The sequence below is a fragment of the Dasypus novemcinctus genome, chromosome X (assembly GCF_030445035.2).
Source record: "Dasypus novemcinctus isolate mDasNov1 chromosome X, mDasNov1.1.hap2, whole genome shotgun sequence".
In the NCBI taxonomy this organism is placed as follows: Eukaryota; Metazoa; Chordata; class Mammalia; order Cingulata; family Dasypodidae; genus Dasypus; species Dasypus novemcinctus.
The window spans coordinates 151,053,365-151,061,032 of NC_080704.1; the positions used below are offsets into that span (position 1 = coordinate 151,053,365).

The 7,668-nt window shown below is 42.1% G+C and overlaps 1 pseudogene; it reads right to left on the reverse strand.

The window, feature by feature from the left end:
• Positions 1-708: 708 nt before the first annotated feature.
• LOC111766202 (U6 spliceosomal RNA) lies at positions 709-809 on the reverse strand (annotated as a pseudogene).
• Positions 810-7,668: the final 6,859 nt, after the last annotated feature.

Here is a 7,668-nt window from a genome sequence, read left to right on the forward strand (position 1 = left end):
ATAGTAAGAGTTGTGAATTTACAAAGCAAACATGTATCATAACATCATACAGGCGGCGGACTTGGCCCAGAGGTTAGGGCGTTCGTCTAACACATGGAAGGTCCATGGTTCAAACCCCGGGCCTCCTTGACCTGTGTGGAGCTGACCTCACGCGCAGTGCTGATGCGCGCAAGGAGTGTCCTGCCACGCAGGGGTGTCCCCCGCGTAGGGGAGCCCCACGCGCAAGGAGTGCACCCTGTAAGGAGAGCCGCCCAGCGCGAAAGAAAGTGCAGCCTGCCCAGGAATGGCACTGCACACACGGAGAGCTGACACAAGATGACGCAACAAAAAGAAACACAGATTCCTGTGCTGCTGACAACAACAGAAGCGGACAAAGAAGATGCAGCAAATATAGACACAGAGAACAGACAACCGGGGTGGGGGGGGGAAGGGGAGAGAAATAAATAAATCGTAAAAAATATAACATCATACAGGGGTCCCATACATCAACCTACCACCCACACCTTGCATTGTTGTGAAACATTTGTTACAAATTATGAAAGAATATCATCAAAATTTTACTGCTAACTATAGTCCATATCTTACATTTGATGTCTTTTTCCTCCAACCTACCCTATTATTTTTAAACATATTTTTATTACAGAAGTTGTGAACTTACAAAACAATCACGCACATGTGTAGAATTCCCAAACAACACCCCTTCACCAAAAAAATATGGAATTGAATTTGCATATCATCCTTGCACAGGGGCCATGCTAATCTTCTCTGTATTGTTCAAATTTTAGTATATGTGCTGCTGAAGTGAGGACCATTTCTATTCATTTTAATGGGAGATTTAACATACCTCTCTCAGTAATCAATAAAACAAACAGGAAAAAAATCCACAAGAATATAAATGATTTAAAATGCCTTAAGGAGCAGACGGAATCCTTGCACCCAACAACTGCCAAACACACATTTTTCTAAGCATACATTGAGAGCATTTTTATAAAATTAGAGCTTTAACAAATTATACATCTTTGAAACTACACAGCTCTCTTTACCTTATCTGCCAGCAATGCAATGAAGCAAGGAATAAATAAACAAAAAAAACAGAAAATACATTTGGAAATTAAGAAATATTTTTAAATAGGCTAGGGTGAAATAAGAAATTACAATGAACATTATAAAGTAATTTGATCGAAAGGATGCCGAAAACCACAAGGAGAGACAACTACACATCTACTGGATTGACAAAAATTAAGCAGTCTCACATTACCAAATGTTGGTGAGTTGGTGGAGCAATGGGAGTTGAAAGACAAACTGTCAAAAACAAAGTTTTATATTTTTAATTTTTTAATACCCCAATTAATTTTTACTTTATTTTAGTTTTTGTAAATTAGAATGTATTCTATTTCTAATCTTTAAACCTATCATTACTATTTTATTTTCCTATTAATTGAATTTAGTAATATATTAGGCTTCATTTCTGAAGAAGTTTTGGACCACAGAGGGATAAAACTATGGCAGAGTAGGAACACTGGTGTGGGGTGTTATTGATGGGGTCACATGGGTGGGGGGAGTTCTCCAGGGCATGTATACAAGGTACATAAAAATGTTCAGATATTCGTTGGGTATTTTCATAGTAGTTACAGTTATAAACGACAACTGAGGGAATGCTGAGTTCCTAGCCAGGGGAGCTCTGTCACATTCTGCAATGGAACAGAAACAATCCCCCAAGTGCAAGGGCAAAGACCAGTGAAGAAGGATGGTTCAATGATGAGCGCTTGATACTGATAATTATGCTTATGAACCTCTGTGCCTGAAATTTGAACTAGGCCTAGAGCTGCACGTTGCCTAAGAGTTACCTCCTGAGATCCTCCACGTTGCTCAAGTGTGGCCACTCTCTAAGCCAAACTCAGCATGTAAATGCATTACCTTCCCTTCAGCGTGGGGTATGATGCCTGGTGATGAGCCTCCCTGGCGCCAAGGGATTACTACCAATCACTAACTGGTGATGCAACTAGAAAAAGACCTTGAATAAAAGGGGGAAATGGTAAAGACAAATGATATTATATGGCTGAGAGTCTTCAAAAAGAGTCGGGAGGTCATCAGAGGGGTCGCACTTACACACACCTCAGCAGGATCCCAGAGACAGCCAAAGTAGCTACAACCCCAGGTACTGGTGCTGCTGAGGACTATGGAGATACACAGGTTCTACGGTCATGGCAGATGGCTCTGGAGTTCAGGGCCTTGTCAGTGGGCTCTGCTTTGGAATTTGTGTTCCTCAGTGTGATGGAGTTGGATTCAGATGTGGTCTTTCTACACATGCCTTTTCTGTCACTTTTATTGAAACTGTGGTTGCACTGGGGCTGGTGTATACCCAGGAGACTTGAATCTCTGGACTGGACATGTGCCAGCTGGGACTTGAGCCTCAGCAGAGTTGCAACTACTACTCTCCGAGTCATTGGACTTACCCAGGTCAGTTAACAGGGAGGTGAATATGGTCAACCACCATACCAGGAAACCAAGAGTGCCTACAACTCCAAGCAGGAGAATTGCATCCATCAACCATGTGGAATGTAAGCCCCCTCTTGATATAGAGGTGGAGTGGATATCACTATCCCAGGGTCCCCAGGATGGAGGAATAAAATATGGATTAGAGTGGACTTACTGGTATTCTACTATAGAGGAATTGTGACTAATAATGGAAGAAACTGTAGCATTGACGTAGAGAAAATGGCCAGGGTAGTTGCTAAGGGCAGGGAGAGGGAAGAAGAGATGTGATGTGGGGGCATTTTCTGGACTTGGAGTTGTCCTAAATGATATTGCAGGGACAGATGCTGATCATTATATATCCTGCCATAACCCACTGAATGTACTGGGGGAGAGTGTAAACTACAATGTGAACTATAATGAATGCGGTGCAGCAGTGCTCCAAGATGTATACACTAATTGCAATGGATGTGATGCAGTGATGAAGGAGGTTGCTGATGTGGAAGGAGTGTGGGGGTTTAAGGGGTATGTGGGAACTTCTGGTATTTCTTTTAAAGATTTATTTTTTATTAATTTCTCTCCCCTTCCCCTCCCCTCCCCCAGTTGTCTGCTCTCTTCATCCATTTATTGTGTATTCTTCTGTGACGGCTTCTATCTTTATCAGCGGCATGGGAATCTGTGTCTTTTTGTTGCTTCATCTTGTTGTGTCAGCTCTCTGTGTGTGCAGTGCCATTCTTGGGCAGGCTGCATTTTCTTTCACGCAGGGCGTCTCTCCTTATGGGGTGCACTCCTTGCGCGTAGGGCTCCCCTATGCGGGGGACACCCCTGCGTGGCACGGCACTCCTTGCGCGTCTTAGCACTGCATGTGGGCCAGCTCCACACGAGTCAAGGAGGCCTGGGGTTTGAACCACCACGGACCTTCCATGTGGCAGGCAGACACTCTATCAGTTGAGCTACATCCGCTTCCCTTGTATTTTTAAAGTAACATTTTTTGTGATCTATGTATCTTCAAAAAAATACAATAAAAAATCCTCAAAAAAAAAAAAAAGAAATGGAAATTGATACAAAAACCTAGAAAGCAGTTACTTACCTGAATATATGCATATGTTGTAACCCAGCAATTCCACTCCTGAGCAATTTCCCTAGAGACTTTTGGACACATGTCCCAGGGCATGTGCACAGGAATGTTCACAGCACCATTGCTAGTGATAACTCAAAAACCGGAAATAGCCCAAATGTGGATAACAATAATATTAATCATAATGCCAGTAATAGCAACAATAATGTGGATGGCTGCATTGTGGGATAATTTTGAGAATATTAATAAATAAAGTGAAATATGGAATACCTCACAGCAATGAAAGAATGAAAGAGAATGAACTTCAGGGACGTGCAACAACATGGACTGAGCACACAAAATACTGGAGAGTGAAATATGTCACTCACGAAAGCATGCTGTATAATTCCATTTATATAATGTTTGGAAAAATGGGGAAACTAAACTTTAGAGATGGATACCTAGATGCCACTACTATAAAGATAAGCAAGGGAATGCTTAACACAAAGGTAGCATTGTGGTTACTTCCTCAAGGAAGGTTAAAAAGAGCAATGTGATTGCGGAAGACACAAAGGGAGTTTCCAAGACCTTGGCACTGTTCTATTTTTAATGGGGATGAAAATTACGTTCTTTTAAATATAACAATGCTTTATACACTTCTGTATGTGTAATATGCCTTACAAAAATGAAATCTAATCAAACATATTTTTTAGAACAGGAAGAAAAGGAGTAGTCATTTCATCTTTAGCTTTCTTTTTCATTCATTTGTCAAGGATTCATTAAATAAATATTGAGCTCCTCATACATGCCAAGCATTGTTCTAGAGAAGACACAAGACAAAGTCCTTGCCTCAAACCTTTTGTGTTGCAAATGACAGAAACCCTAACTCAATCTGGCTCCTGTCATTGAAATGTCCAGAGACAGATTTAGCATCCAATGAGGCTTCATTTAGCAACTCAGTGATGCTACTGAGGACCCAATTTCCCTCTGTCCCTCTGAAGTTACAGCTTGATCTTCAGACTTCTTATGATGCCTCCAAGCAGCTCTAAATGTTCTCTTTCTTGTCGTGAATGACTTTAGCACACCTTCACATCTGTGGAAGAAAGATTCTGTGTCCCAGCATTCCCAGCAAATGTCCTGTGGTTCACTTTAATTGGACCAGCTTAATCCTGGGTTCTATACCCAACTGTGATGCAATCAGTAGAACTTTAGAAGGGGAAATGAATTACATTGCATGGCTTGAAGTAGAGCATGGTATTAACATAACCACTTCAAGCATATGGCTGAAAATTGTATTTGGGGAGTTTTCTCAATCATAACTCTGGGGCTCTGGCCAGGAGAAGGGAGAATGGAAGTTAGAAGTGCAACAAAAAAGATTCTTCACAGCCCCTGCTAACATGGAGTGTACCTTCTTGGGAAGGATGGGGGATTGGACAATCAACAAGTAAACAAATAAAGAAATAAGATAGTTACAAATAGTTGTGCTATACAATAGTTGTGCTGTGACAATAATGTCCTGAAATGTAAGCTCCATGAAAGCAGGGACATTTTTGTTGTTGTTGTTCACTGTGTTATCCCACCTGCCTAGACCAATGCCTGCTACACAGTAGTCGCCCAATAGATATTTGTTAGGTTGAATTGAACCGAACAATAAACAGAATAAATTTATAGCCATTGCTCTGTTCTGTACACTCTCTGCTTCCAGGCAGCTGCTCTCCTCCAGTTCATTGTCATCTTTGTGCCTTTGCGTATGCTAGTCTTCCTGCCTGGGACATTGTGATGGTTAGGTTAGTATGTCACCTTGGCCAGGTGATGGTGCTCAGTGGTTTGGCTGGGCAAGCAGTGGCCTAATTGTACTGCACGGCCATTTCATAGACTTAAATCATCAGGGAATTCATTGCATCTCTGGCTGGTTACATCTACAATCAAGTAAGGAGATTGCCTTCAGCAATGAGAGATGTCTCATTCAATCAGGTGAAGGCCTTAAAAGGAGAAGTGATTTCAACATTGAGAGAGAATCCTCATCTCTACTTCAGCCAGTCAGCTTCGCCTGGGGAACTCTTCAAGGACCTTCATTGGAGTCCCTGGCTTGCAGGTTGCACTATGGAATTTGGACTCATGCATTCCCAAGATTGTGTGAGACAATTTTACAGAGTCTCATAATATTTACTGGTATCTCTTGTCGGTTTTGTTTCCCTAGAGAATCCTCCACTTTCCCTCTTTATTTAGGCCCTATACATCTCTCCAAGCCTGGTTGAAATTCTGCCTTCTACAGAGTAACTTCCTGATTGTTCCCTGGCTCCCATCCTGACATTTATGAGTAATGTACATTTTAGCCCTGGGTTTTATTACATTTGGTAATTTCCCATATACCCTTTTGTAATGTTAACCTAAAACTATCTTTACATTCTTTCTACTCCTAAGTAGAACATGCTTTACTTATGAATAGCCATTGGGTCTTTTCCTGGCTTAGCCATTTACTAGCTGTATGAACTTGAGAGAATTATTCCGCCAACCTCAGAGTCCGTTTCCTGATGTGTAAAATGGCACACAATAAATATGTAATAAAAGCATATTGCTGAAAGATTCCCACTCCCTAGAAACTTCTTGGACTTCAGCTCATTTCTGGGACTCAGTATCTTGGAAACCTCTTGAACGCATGTGACAGAGTCCCCTGAGCTAGAAAGCTGCAGGCTGACCCCTCTTGCTTGTTTGTCACTGGTGTAGAGACCCAGTTACTGGCCCACTTTGACTTTCGGGTCGACAGGAGAGAATTCACTGAGGCTGGCCCAGCTTTGTCACCACACTGCTGAAATGGAACAGCTGGGAAGGAGGAAAGCAGCAGGAGCAGCCCTGATACAGCCATCTCTGGAGGCTGCGGTGCTAACACCAAACTAACAAGCACCTATCATCAGCATGGGCTGAGTGGCTGGAGAGACACTCAGTAGTTTCCTAATTGACTCAAATGATGGTCTGTATGTCCCTGGGTGCTGGTTGAGCTGCTGTAGTGGGTGGAGGTGGTGTTATTATGCTAATTCTTGTGCATCCCATGGGTTATAAAAGAACAGATACTTCATCTGCCATGGGAGGAATGGCAGCAACTGGACAGTCACGATGCCGTGAAGTGGTATTAATGGAACACATGTGGAGTCTGTGTCTGGATAAAATCACTCTGGACTTTTGAGATAAAGAAATAAATAAAAGCCCTGCCGAAATAATTTCTGTTTACTTTTTGTGCTTACAGCCCATGATTGCTCAATTAGATCATTCATGAGCATGGTGTCTCCAAACGTAATGAGTAAAATGGACAAGCTTTCTTCTAATCCCAGTTCCTCTACCAGCTGGCTCATCAGGATTAGAGCACATCTGCCATCTTCTCAGCTACAAACCTCCCTTCATTGAGAATTTAAGCCATCCCTTTAACCAAGTCCACTCCAGGGCCCCAGTTCCCACCTTGGAGGGCATGATCAGGCAGGGGAAGGTTACTACCGTGCTAGCAGGTCTGCTGAGAAAAGCCCGAGGTCCTGATCTAGAAATATCACTGGCAGGAAAAATTTTCTTGAATGTATTCTGAGCATACTTAATATAGTAGTTAAGAACACAGTTTGTGAAATGAGAGGGATGTGATTTAAAATTTTGCCATTAATTAGTTATGTGACCTTGAACAAACACTTAACTTCCCTGGAAAAGAAAAAAAAAAAAAACAGGATCTACTTTATAGAGAGACTCAAATCTAAGCACAGTGCTTGGCATTGTTGCCTGGCACAAACAAGTGTTCAATAACTGTTAGCTCTTAGTATAATTATTGGCAGCAGCAATGGAGGTGATACTAAGAACAATGGCTTTGACAAAAGAGCTGGACAAACAGGTGCTGACACCTAGGTCAGCTTGTAGCTATTCAATCAGGCTGTCCTTCAAGTGGAACTGGCTAGTTTCATAGGCCATAAATGAGGTAGGACATCTCCAATTTAAAAGAGAAAAATATTTTCCAACAAGCCTTAGTAGTCAGTTTCCAAAAGGTAAGTTTGGTTCCTGTCAGGCTGGGCCATCTGGTTCTGACCAGGTACAGATGCGTCAGCCCCCAAAGCAAGAGTTCAGGATCATTCTGGCTCAGCATTGTGGTCTGATGGCTCAGC